At 40.0% G+C, this 13,506-nt stretch overlaps 1 long non-coding RNA gene across 1 annotated transcript; it reads left to right on the plus strand.

The window, feature by feature from the left end:
• The first annotated feature begins 6,271 nt into the window (after positions 1-6,271).
• Positions 6,272-8,848, plus strand: LOC120288179. Its single transcript, XR_005546476.1, has 2 exons — positions 6,272-7,316; positions 8,614-8,848. It is a non-coding gene; the product is annotated as an uncharacterized LOC120288179 (long non-coding RNA).
• The last annotated feature ends 4,658 nt before the right edge of the window (positions 8,849-13,506 follow it).

Raw genomic sequence — 13,506 nt, forward strand, 5'->3', positions numbered from 1 at the left:
AATTTTTTTGTTTAACCTAAGAAATGATCTTAGTCTCTAATATGCGTAATCTAATTAACAAGAAAAGAGAAGGAGAATTTGGGCGTCACAAACCTTCCCCTCTTAGAAAATTTCGTCCTTGAAATTGGATTTCAAATAAACAAATGAAGGTATTGTTGACGGATTTCTTCTTCACTTTCCCATGTCGCTTCTTCAAGCCCATGATGTCGCCATAAAACTTTAACTAATGGAATCACTTTCGTCCTCATACTTGCTCTCTTCGGTTCAAAATTTGTCATACTCGCAACCGACTACTAAGGGCATCTGTCACCTTATTGATGACTATACAATAACCACACTTCAAGTGATGAGAGGCATGCTCATGTACAAACTAAACATTATCATGAGACCATTAGACTCTACAACTTCTCTTTTAGTACCCCAACACCTCTCCAACAACACCTAAGAGTGACCTCAGTAGTTCTTCGCCTACACATAGCCATCCACAGCTCAATTCAAGACCAATATTCATATATACCAGGAAAAAAAAAGTCAACATGCATGAAAATGGAGATTTAATGTCTCAGCTTGGTGAAATGGGAATATGACACCTAGACTAGACTAGGCAAGTTGCAAAATACCATACCAAGATAAGGCAAAAGTGAGAAAAATAATTCAACTTCTGAAAATAAGGCACATCTCATCAAATCAGTGACATTCAGATGTTTGTTCTAAATTTGTAAGCCATAAATGCCAAAGGGAGCGTACAAACAGAGAAGAGACCTTTCACATATGCAAATACTATTCTCATTGAGGAGACATTTTCACAAGTCAGTTTATAACAAAATTCTAAATAAGAGTCTTCTAACATGACACATTAATAGATAAACACAAATATCCAGCAATACAGGTAATTCTTTAGCAAATGCTTCAGAAGCTCTCATGCTACCAAGAAAAAACAAATAACTTCCTAAACCCTTACTCACAAATGCAGGATGCAAAACGCATTCCCACCATCAAGAAAAACACTCCCTTAAACAGCAAGAACCACATACCAGGACATCCAAATTATGAACCACAGCGGCTTTTTCAACCAATGAGTTATAGAAATATTAAAAGAAATGAGTTACCAAAGGTTAACGACCCAAACTCTCATCAAGCAAAACACCTAGCACTAAGAATTTATGTACATAACTCAGATGATAATACTTCTAGACATCCAGACAACAGTGCTTGCCACTTCAGAGCCACCATATATCATAGACCTCAGCCAACCATTAAGCAAGCTTTCTTAACAAGGTATAAAGCATGGAATGGACCCCCACAATAATTCACATGATACGAGTATTAATGGACATGACGGCTTATGCCTCGTATACAGAATATGGGAGTCACTAGCGGTTTCTAAGGTTAATACAACGTAGGTTTACGACATGATCTTTACTCGAGTCTTAAAGCAATTTTACCAACCATAAACATTCGCCATCCGTAGATTTAATGCCTGATACCTCTCTTCATGTGGATGAGAGAATAGTGTGGCTGTCTATTGCTACACCAAGAAAGCAATGCGAACACCACGGGAGAGGCAATTGCCAAATCTGCATTTTATAAGCCAACCAATTCGAAATCGGCACTTTCAAGATAGAAAAATGATGGCAAGTGGCAACCGACATCTTCGATGGAATGTATGATCTTCCTAAAAGAATTGACTTGACCTTGGCATGGATCATTATTTATGACAACTCTGATAATTGCATTATCAACCCGTACTTACTCTCAATGACATATCAAGATCTAGAAAAATTATCGAACATGCAACCAGAGATTATCAAAAGGGAATACCGTTAATATATTTCTAAGACCAACTCTTCATACTAACTCTACGAAAAGCATGGTTTCTGCCCTGTGAACATACATGATACATCAACTAATAATATTGACCAACATTTGATCCACAGACACTTTTGATATCAACAGAAAAAGTTGTCATCCTCACTCTGTTGATTTTCACACACATCAAAACATCTGAAACTTATTTATAACGGTAATGTTCTCTGAATTCCCAAGCAGAAAGGCAAAATTGATGAAGACTAGCCTCCTTGATACCACTTGGCCAACATTCATTCAAAATCTCAGAGCCATTAGCACATGATAAGCTAAACGCAGATATCCACTGCTCCGCTTCCTTGGGACGTCCCATTCCTAAGAATTTTGGTGGCTTTAATTTCACGAACTGCTCTACCAATCCCTGGGTGCAATGCTCCACCAAAGGTGGCTATTGGGGTGGCGGCAGAGGTGGTTGTTGCGGTGGAATTTGGGCCCGTCTCTCCAGCAAATTTCCTAAGGAAATCAAGGCTCACAACACATCCTCCATCCTCGGCCCTGCCCCAAACGCAGCCGCTTCTCTCCTCGGCGGAGACAAGCTCCTCAATCACACCCATTAGACAAAAGTGCACTAACCAATCCAATAAGTCAGATTCATTTGTTTTCCTCTGAAACTTTTATTACACTGAATATGGTGGACTAGTAATGTAGAAGTAAGTTTCAATTCAAAAGTGTCGTGACTAAAAGCAATCTATACAGTAACATAAAGATTATCACCAAACCAAAATTGAAGAAAACAGAATGCAATGAAAACTATCAGCATAAGAACTCCAAGCTTTAAATTGAACCATCCAATCTTTTAACTTCTAGGGGACGATGCATAGATCCCGCTAAGCCTTTCTAAATGGGATCGACAAGTGCATGATGGAGTTAAGCAAGAATTGGATAAGTAGGCCAGTCTCCTTCCACAGTCTGATTTCCTCGTATTTTCTATTTGAATCTAAGCAAGTGCTAGTCAGATACTCAGAAAGAAGAAAGCCCGCATAAATAACGCCTTGTTTGTTATATTAAGGTATGTTCCTCTCTTATCTGTACCGGAAGAAAAATTTCAGGTCTTGACTTGCACTTAATAAGGTGAATTCATGGCTGCACCATCAACCCATGAAGGTCTGTTTGCATTATAGTAGAAATGTGCAATCATATGAACCAATTCATTAGCTGTTCGAAACTCTTTCTCCCTGTACAAAATCCTATTTCCACGTAAAAATAATATTTGTGGGCACTCTTTAACTTTAAGAGCATATGCCAAGTCTCTTTTGATGTTCGTATCTACTTTAACAGTTCAAGGTGGTAATCAATCTTTCGTCCCCTAGTAAACTTTGATAGCATTTTCTAACTCTTTCAAGACCTTCCAGTTATCAAATGCCCTGTTGTATCTTTCGAAAACGAGAACAACTAATGGGTTGGGATGGAAAGAGAAACTCTCCTACTCCAAGCAATTGATCTCCTTGACCCAACTGTCCTCCACCTCCACCTCCCTTTCCCAGTCGATCTCCAAACCATCTTCTCCTAAACTTTCTGGACATCACCCACATCAGAAGTGAGAGATTAATGCTATTAGTTAAATGTAACGTAATATTCCCACGTTACTCAAACCATACTAATCATAAAACTAATTGCCCATACCAATAATTGTCCTAAGTTACACTGACAGTTATGTCTAAACACTCAGGTATACTACCGTCCATCTAAAATTCATACACCTTATCACTCCAACAAATCTGGGCTCTGATACCACTCAATGTCGCACCCAAGATCTCAGATCAAGTCACACGACTTGCTTGAATTTTAGGAATTATAAAATAAATTTCAGTCAAGCTAAATCATAAGAAATTGAGTTGCACTCGGCTCTATTTATCATAAAACTTTGTTTCTTTACACATGGGGAGATGAGGTTAAGAGAGGGATTTCTAAAAAAAAAAAAAAAACTAGGAACCATAAACATTAAACATCTCGCCTCCTGTCGAGTATGTACATGCTGTCAGACAACCATAAACAAAATTCTCCCACACATCGAGCGCTCCTCAGCCACCTCCTACTTTGAAGGAAAGACACAATAAACAAATGTGAGTTTTTAAAATAAAAACTCAGCAAGTGGACGGTTAATCCTAACTTGGATTTGGTCAATAGCACGTCAAATAGGTAAACAAACTATCAATTTGTTAAATCCACAGAAATCTAGCTGCAACAATCACCCAGGAGGAGATGACACTCCGCCCTGAACCCCTTGCACCCAACCTGGCATCACGAGGTCCACAATCACCTAAAGGGAGATGACACTCCACCCTATACCCCTTGCACCCAACTTGGCATCACGAGTCCCCTGAGAAGCTATTCAACCCTTCTCAAACCTCTGGAGAGAATACCACTACTCTTCGTCACCCCTCTCCAAGCATCCCGACACCGAGGTCTCACATTGGCTCTTAGCCAACTTCACACATTCACAATCCCCCTTATTGCAGCACCAACAACTTTAGCATGTGAACAACCACAAATAAGTCTAAACACACATCATAAAATACTTCAAGATATATAGGAACTCTCATTAAAGGCGACACCACAACTGCTGCATGTTCTCAGATCAAAGCAATCTATGGACTGAAATGAGCAGTTTCAATCACAGACACAGAAAGTATATCTAACCTTATTGGAATGTTACGAAATTTCAGTATGTTATAGAAAAGACATAGATTAACATTTTTTTGTGAAGAAACCTAAGTCTATATCTCAATGTATTAAGAGCAGTAATTTCGGTCTTCTTTCTAAAATTCTGCAGCAACTTCCAGATGTAGTACCTACAGAAGAAAAATTGTTTCACTAACCAAACCTTGTTCATTTGTTCTCAAATTTTGATATGTTATTCCTAAGGATGTGTCCTACAACTTCCATAAAGGTTTCAAAGTCCAATTCTATATAAAAAATTACAGAAAATTCACGGAATCATCAAAGGTCTTGCTGTTTTCTACAATACAGCTTATTGTTTCAAGAAAACTACTCCTACCTACACGTTTTTGCATCCATATTGCTATAACTAGAAGTTGGACTCAATCTAATGGATGTTCTTTTCATTATCTTCATCATTAGAAATCAAGGCGACACAAAACAAAAGGCTTTTCACCTATATTTCTCTTGAACATAAACATTTTGAACCGTTTTCTTCTTTTCTAGCTCAACCAAACCATTAATTTCTCTACCAATCTCTTTTACAGCATCTTGACACTCTCCTACAACATCTAAGAATAATCATAGTAGGTCATTATTTATAAAGAAGTATTCCACAACTCAGTACAAAGCAAATGTTCACAATACACACGCCATTCTACCAAGTAAAACAACGTATCACAGCTTCCTAGGAAAGTTTCTACACTTATGCTGACCATTAATCCGACAGGCAACTTACAAAAAGCACACCATTGGTGAAGCCGAACCAAAACAAAACTGAAGGAAAGGAAGACCCACTGGATAGCATGTAATGGCACCTCACCTAGTAATCAAAAGAATTCCTTAGTCTAGTGCAAAGGAATTGGACTTGAGTTGCTCACATTCCAACTCCCAAACCGAGCTTTCGTTCCCAAATTTCTCGCACCCAACCTTGAAATCTACCCCGATTTTCACATGTACAACTAGGCATAGCCATTTCGTGAACCCAAGACACTAATCACAGCCGCACTTGCCTGGATTTTTCACCGGTAGAAGAGGGAGGAAGCGTCGAGCGAGTCGGGTCTTTCCGATTGGCGGCAGGAGCTCCAAATGGGACGGGGCATGTGACATCCCGAATTTCAACCCCGTCCCGAATATATGAAATGGGCGTTTCGCCAACACGCCTATGGTCATTTTTCCTCTGAGCTGATCACTCACGAGTTAACCAATTTATTAGGTGAAGCCGTTAAGGGATATAACCGCAGTAAAATCCCTAAAAGCTAACTGATAGGTTGGATTGGACTAAAATCGCGTTCGAGTGATTTTAACCACGAAATTGAATTCAGTTTCGGAAATCGAACGTTCGAGCATATCACAATTCATTTATAGGATGTCGTCTTGTCTTTCGGAGAAATTCCGTCGAGTTTGGGATTTTTACGGAAAATCAATTCGGACGTCGTGGAAAATAGCGGAAATTCGGATGGGAACGATTAAAGAAATTTAGGCTTTCCAAAGTCTAATGGTGTTGGGGACTTGCAGAAAATGGAATGGAATTATTCTACATCAAAATTGAACTTCAATTTTAGGAATTTGTTGAAGAGATCAAGACCAAAATTGAAGAAATTCGGACTAGGCATGGGGGTGCAACAATTGCACTCAAATTGGATAATTGTGAAATTAATTTTCAAGAAAGTAATTGGGGGACACCTTGGATAAGCTTGAAGAATTTTTAGACAAGCTAATGATGTTAATAGATATTTTGTTTGGACTTTTATTCCCCTCAACTTCACGAGCACGTCTCCTCCGTCCTCATCTCCTTCACTGCTCTGGCTTCCAATTGCATTTTCTGGGCAACTTCAACTTCCTTTCATTGATCCTTCGAGCAGCCCATCTTCTCCACTCATTCTCTCTCTCGCTGCTGCCGCCCCACTTCATTTCCTCGTGGCTTTGCTCAACCCAGTCAACGAAACCAGCAATTCCTCCATCTTGTTGACCGAAGCTACCCCAGCAACCGCCACATGTCCGCATCCTCATCTTGCTCGGTCAATTGCCAACGTCGAAGCCCGTAAGTTCAGAGAATCTCCACTCCAGCTACCCCATGTACTACCACCGAAGACCCTTAGCAACGTCCACCGAAGCTCCCTCCTTCGAAGACTTTGCTGCCCGCTTGCGTCTCTTCCAGCTCTGCCACGTTCAGCCCTCGTTCCACGGAGCCTCACGCCTACATCGCCAGATCAAGCCCACCAACGGATGCCAGCAGCTGCTTCCGCCATCTTCGATCCTCCTGCCCCACTTGCTGCCTCCATCTGGCCATGTGAATCGCACGAAGCAAGCCGTGGATTCCAATGTCTTCGGCCCACCAGCAACCCAGTTGAGTCCAGAGAATTAAGTCAGCCAATTTCAGCCCTTGCCGCTCCTTTGCTCGGGCCCATCAGCCCAGCAAAATGAAGTCCAAGTTTTAAGCTCAGTCCACTCAAGTCTCAACCCATCTTCACTTGGATCCAAGCCTGCAGCAAGCCCATCTTCAGCCCACACGATTTCAGCAATTCAGCCCAAGGAGTCAAGCTACAGCCCATGTGAAATTCAGCCTTTGGAGCCCAAGTCGACAAGTGCAGCCCATCTTTAGTTTTTGGCCCAAGTGAACCTCAATCTAGCAGCCCAGTTTTTGAGGCCCAAGCCCATCAACCAAGCCCAAAAGTTCGTGGGCTTGCAAGGCCTTTGGGCCAGGCCCGAGTGATCGTTGACATTGCCGAAAATTCGAATTTCGGCCGTTGTCGCGCCATCGCGGTGTCCTGATCCCTGCTTTTAATCAAGTGAGTTTTACCTATTAATGCTTTCTTACTTTGCTAATTATGCTTAAGGGTTGGTTATATTTAATTAAATCCAATTAGGTGGTTAGATTAGTTTAGAACAATTAAATTAGTGACTTAATGATGCATGTTAGGTGGTTAGACATAGTCATTAACAAGTAGAGAGCTACTAATTTTTATTGAATGCATCTCGGGATTTTTCCCGACCCGTTTGAGCTTCAATTAGGTATTACGAGCCTAAATTGGATTTTTAGTATTTAGTTGTTAATGTTCGAAATTAATTTAATTATTTATTTATTTTCCGGAAATTAGGCAAGGATAGCCGATGACCACAATTTTATGCTGATTGTCGTGGTGCAATCCGTTTATTTAATTGAGCTCTATTTCATGCTAAGCTGAATTATTTGTAAAAGTGGGAATTATTCTTTAATTGGATAATCATTAGTTATTAATTGAAAAATAACTGGGCGTCGGTTGACAGTGGCAAAAATGTTTTGGTGGACTACAGAAAATGGTGGGATTTATAAAAAAGAAATCATCATATTTTGGTTAAAGCCGACCGTGTATCCACACACGACATTTTATCGGAAGTGATAAAAATGGTTATTTGATTGTTTGCTTGGAATGGCATATATATCGGCTTGATGACTCTACGGAGCATCTTGAGACATGATAGTATGATCTACCGGCTCGGTGAGTCTATAGGTTATCTTGAGACAGTACAGTATAATATATCGGCTCGATAATTCTACAGATCATTTTGGGATAGTACGGTATGATAAATTGTGTGTATACCGGCTCGGTGATTCTATATGTCATCCTGAGACAGTGCGATATGATCTACTGGCTCGGTGACTCTACAGATTATCTTGAGATAGTACGATATGACATATCGGCTCGGTAATTCTATAGGTCATCTTGAGACAGTACGGTATGATTTGACAGCTTGATGACTCTATATGTCACTTAGAGATAGAATAATATACTATCTATATATCACCAAGGGTGAGTAGTCTTGGAAGTTGATCAGGCTTATAGACAGTATGGAATGGGCCGACCAAGAAATGGTCGTGATGACATGAAATCGACTAGGTTGATTGATCGAGATATTGATCTGTGATGTGATTGCTTGGGTACCTATTGAACTATGCTAATATGCAGGTGGAATCTGAGGCCAAGGTAAGTCCTCTGACCTGTGCGTGCATAGACAGCCCGGTTAGCGTATTAGTTTACTAATCAAGTCTTATGGGGTAGAACCTGCTGAGACGTGGTCTCAATGGTTATTAAATAACCATTTCAGGACCCTAATGAGGAGCCTGAGGAGGAGGAATCTGAAGAGGAGAACCCTGATGTGGAACCAGATGAGGAGGAAGATTTTGGAGAAGAAGATGACCACGAGGAGGATCCTGAGTACGACCCAGATGAGGACTGAGATCCCATCTTGTTTTGTTAGACCTTGATTATATGTGAATAAGTGTTAGATCAGACACCTGTGAATAGTATTGCATTATATACTATGAGGTGCTTGTATAAAAGTGTGGCTGTGAATTTCAATATGAAAATTATGGCCCTGCTTTTCCATCCCATTGCTTTATTGTCTGGGGATTTATAACAGCTTCCGCATGTGCTATCATAAATGAAGAGTTGACGATACATAATCCTGGGATATCACATTTTAAAGTCGACCAATAATGAATGATGGGCACGTGATCGAGGATCGGAGCGTGACAGGGCAGCGACGATTTCGCTACTGAATGAGGGCACTGGGCTACGAGGGGCAGAGATTGGGTTGGGTTTTGGTGGAACGAAGCGAGAACATGGGAGAAAAGAAGTGGGTGTCTCGGTAGAGAGAGGGAGAAAAGAAAATGCAGGTGAAGGAAAAAAGAATGGGTTCCTTCGATTAAGCATTCACCCCAAAAGGAGAAAAGAGGAGAGAATAAAATAAAGAAAAAGAATTGTGGTCTGCCTCATCCCCCTCATTTCTTTTACATTCTACATTTGGCATTTATGTGGGGGAGAAAGGCTTCTCCTTGAATTGTCACTCCAAGCATGAGGTGATCGTGGCCGAACTAGCATAACGTGAACTTTTTTTGTTTAACCTAAGAAATGATCTTAGTCTCTAATATGTGTAATCTAATGAACGAGAAAAGAGAAGGAGAATTTCGGCATCACAAACCTTCCCCTCTTAGAAAATTTCGTCCTTGAAATTGGATTTCAAATAAACAAATGAGGGTATCGTTGACGGATTTCTTCTTCACTTTCCCACGTCGCTTCCTCAAGCCCATGATGTCGCCATAAAACTTTAACTAATGGAATCACTTTCGCCCCAAATGCAGCCGCTTCTCTCCTCGGCGGAGACAAGCTCCTCAATCGCACCCATTAGACAAAAGTGCACTAACCAATCCAATAAGTCAGATTCATTTCTTTTCCTCCGAAACTTTTATTACACTGAATATGGTGGACTAGTAATGTAGAAGTAAGTTTCAATTCAAAAGTGTCGTGACTAAAAACAATATATACAGTAACAGAAAGATTATCACCAAAACAAAACTAAAGAAAACATAATGCAATGAAAACTATCAGCATAAGAACTCCAAGCTTTAAATTGAACCATCCAATTTTCTAACTTCCAGGGGACGATCACAGATCTTGCTAAGCCTTTCTAAATGGGATCGACAAGTGCATGATGGAGTTAAGCAAGAATTGGATAAGTAGGCCGGTCTCCTTCCGCAGTCCGATTGCCTCATATTTTCTATTTGAATATGAACAAGTGCTAGTCAGATACTCCGAAAGAAGAAAGCCCACATAAATAATGCCTTGTTTGTTATATTAAGGTATGTTCCTCTCTTATCCGTACCGGAAGAAAAATTTCAGGTCTTGACTTGCACTTAATAAGGTGACTTCAGGGTTGCACCATCAACCCATGAAGGTCTGTTTGCATTATAGTAGAAATGTGCAATCATATGAACCAATTCATTAGCTGTTCGAAACTCTTTCTCCCTGTACAAAATCCTATTTTCACGTAAAAATAGTATTTGTGGGCACTCTTTAACTTTAAGAGCATATGACAAGCCTCTTTCGATGTTCGTATCTACTTTAACAGTTCGAGGTGGTAATCAGTCTTTCGTCCCCTAGTAAACTTTGATGGCATTTTCTAACTCTTTCAAGACCTTCCAGTTATCAGATGCCCTGTTGTATCTTTCGAAGACGAGAACAACTAACGGGCTGGGATGGAAAGAGAAACTCTCCCACTACAAGCAATTGATCTCCTTGACCCAACTGTCCTCCACCTTCACCTCCCCTTCCCAGTCGATCTCTGAACCATCTTCTCCTAAACACTCTGGACATCACCCACATCAGAAGTTAGAGATTAATGCTATTAGTTAAAAGTAACGTAATATTCCCACGTTACTCAAACCACATTAATCATAAAACTAACTGCCCATACAAATAATTGTCCCAAGTTACACGGACAGTTATGTCTAAACATTCAGGTATACTACCATCCATCTAAAATTCCTACACCTTATCACTCCAACAAATCTGGGCTCAGATACCACTCAATGTCACAGTCAGGATCTCAAATCAAGTCACATGACTTGCTTGAATTTTAGGAATTATAAAATAAATTTCAGTCAAGCTGAATAATAAGAAACTGAATTGCACTCGCTCTATTTATCATAAAACTTTGTTTCTTTACATGTAGGGAGATGAGGTTAAGAGGGGGTTTCTACAAAAAAAAAAAAACAAACATTAGGAACCACAAACACTAAACATCTCGCCTCCCATCGAGTATGTACATGCTGTCAGACAACCAAAAACAAAATTTTCCCAGACGTCAAGCAATCCTCAGCCACCTCCTACTCTGAAGGAAAGATACAATAAACAAGTGTGAGTTTTTAAAATAAAAACTCAGCAAGTGGGTGGTTAATCCTAACTTGGATTTGGTCAATAGCACGACAAATAGGTAAACAAACTATCAATTTGTTGAATCCATAGAAATCTAGCTGCAACAATCACCCAGGGGGAGACGACACTTCGCCCCGAACCCGTCGCACCCAACCTAGCATCCCTAGGTCTACGATCACCCAAGGAGAAATGACACTCCACCCTGTACCCCTCACACCCAACTTGGCATCACGAGTCCCCTAAGAAGCTATTCAACCCTTCTCAGACCTCTAGAGAGAATACCACTACTCTTCGTCACCCTTCTCCAGGCATCCTGACACCCGATGTCTCACATTGACTCTTAGCCAACTTCACACATTCATAATTCCCCTTGTTGCAGCACCAACAACTTCAACATGTGAACAATCACAAATAGGTCTAAACACACATCATTAAATATTTCAAGATATATAGGAACTCTCATTAAAGGCGACACAACAACTACTGCACGTTCTTGGATCAAAGCAGTCTATGGACTAAAATGAGCAGTTTCAATTACAGACACAGAAAGTATATCTAACCTTATCGAAATGTTACGAAATTTTAGTATGTTATAGAAGAGACATAGATTAACATTTTCCATGAAAAAACCTAAGTCTATATCTCAATGTATTAAGAAAAGTAATTTCAGGGTTCTTTCTAAAATTCTGCAGCTACTTTCAGATTTAGTACCTACAGAAGAAAAATCGTTTTACTAACCAAACCCTATTCATTTGCTCTCAAATTTTGATATGTTATTCCTAAGGATGTGTCCTACAACTTCCATAAGGTTTTGAAGTTCAATTCTATATAGAAAATTACAGAAAATTCACGGAATCATCAAAGGTCTTGTTGTTTTCTACAATACAACTTATTGTTTCAAGAAAACTACTCATATCTACACGTTTTTGCATCCATATTACTATAACTAGAAGTTGAACTCAATCTAATGGATGTTCTTTTCCTTATCTTCATCATTAGAAATCAAGGCGACACAAAATAAAAGGCTTTTCACCTATATTTCTCTTAAACATAAACATTTTGAACCATTTTCTTCTTTTCTAGCTCAACCAAACCATTAATTTCTCTACCAATCTCTTTTACAGCATCTTGACACTCTTTTACAACATCTAAGAATAATCATAGTAGGTCTTTATTTATAAAGAAGTATTCCACAACTCAGTACAAAGCAAATGTTCACAATACACATAGCCTTCTACCAAGTAAAACAACGTATCACAGCTTCTTTGCAAAGTTTCTACACCTATGCTGACCATTAATCGAACATGCAACTTACAAAAAGTACACCATCAGCAAAGCTGAATCAAAACAGAATCGAAGGAGAGGAAGACCCACTAGATAGCGTGCAACGGCACCTCACCCAGTAATCAAAAGAATTTCTTAATCTAGTGCAAAGGAATTGAACTTGAGTCGCTCACATTCCAGCTCCTAAACCGAGCTTTGGTTCCCAAATTTCTCTCACCCAACCTTGAAATCTACCCTGATTTTTGCATGCACAAGTAGGTACAGCCATTTTGTGAACCCAGGACACTAATCACAGCCACACTTGCTTGAATTTTTCACCAGTAGAAGAGGGAGGAAGCGTCGGGCGAGTCGAGTCATCGGGACTAGCAGCGGGAGCTCCGAATGGGACGGGGCAGCGATGACTCCGCTGTTGAACGAGGACACTGGGCGGAGATTGGGTCGGGTTTTGGTGGAACGAAGTGAGAAGAGGGGAGAAAAGAAGTGGGTGTCTTGGTAGAGAGAGGGAGAAAAGAAAATGTAGTTGAGGGAAAAAGAGAATGGGTTCCTTCGACTGAACATTCCCCCTAAAAGGAGAAAAGAGAAGAGAATAAAATAAAGAAAAAGAATTGTGGTTTGCCTCATCCCCTTCCTTTCTTTTACATTCTACACTTGGCATCCACGTGGAGGAGAAAGGCTTCTCCTTGAATTGTCTCTCCAAGCACGAGGTGGTCGTGGTCGAACTAGCATAACGTGAATTTTTTTTTTTTAACCTAAGAAATGATCTTAGTCTCTAATATGCGTAATCTAATTAATGAGAAAAGAGAAGGAGAATTTGGGTGTCACAAGTTTGCTCTCGAACTTTGGGTTAGAATGAAAAAGTGTGGACATACACTGTGATAACCAAGGTGCGATATATTTGGTGTATAATCTAATTTATTGCGAGGGAACAAAACATATCAACATCAGGTAACACTTCGTTCGAGATGTCTTAGCTAAGGGTAATGTTATTGTTAAAAAAATT

This window comes from Eucalyptus grandis, chromosome 9, assembly GCF_016545825.1.
Source record: "Eucalyptus grandis isolate ANBG69807.140 chromosome 9, ASM1654582v1, whole genome shotgun sequence".
In the NCBI taxonomy this organism is placed as follows: domain Eukaryota; kingdom Viridiplantae; phylum Streptophyta; class Magnoliopsida; order Myrtales; family Myrtaceae; genus Eucalyptus; species Eucalyptus grandis.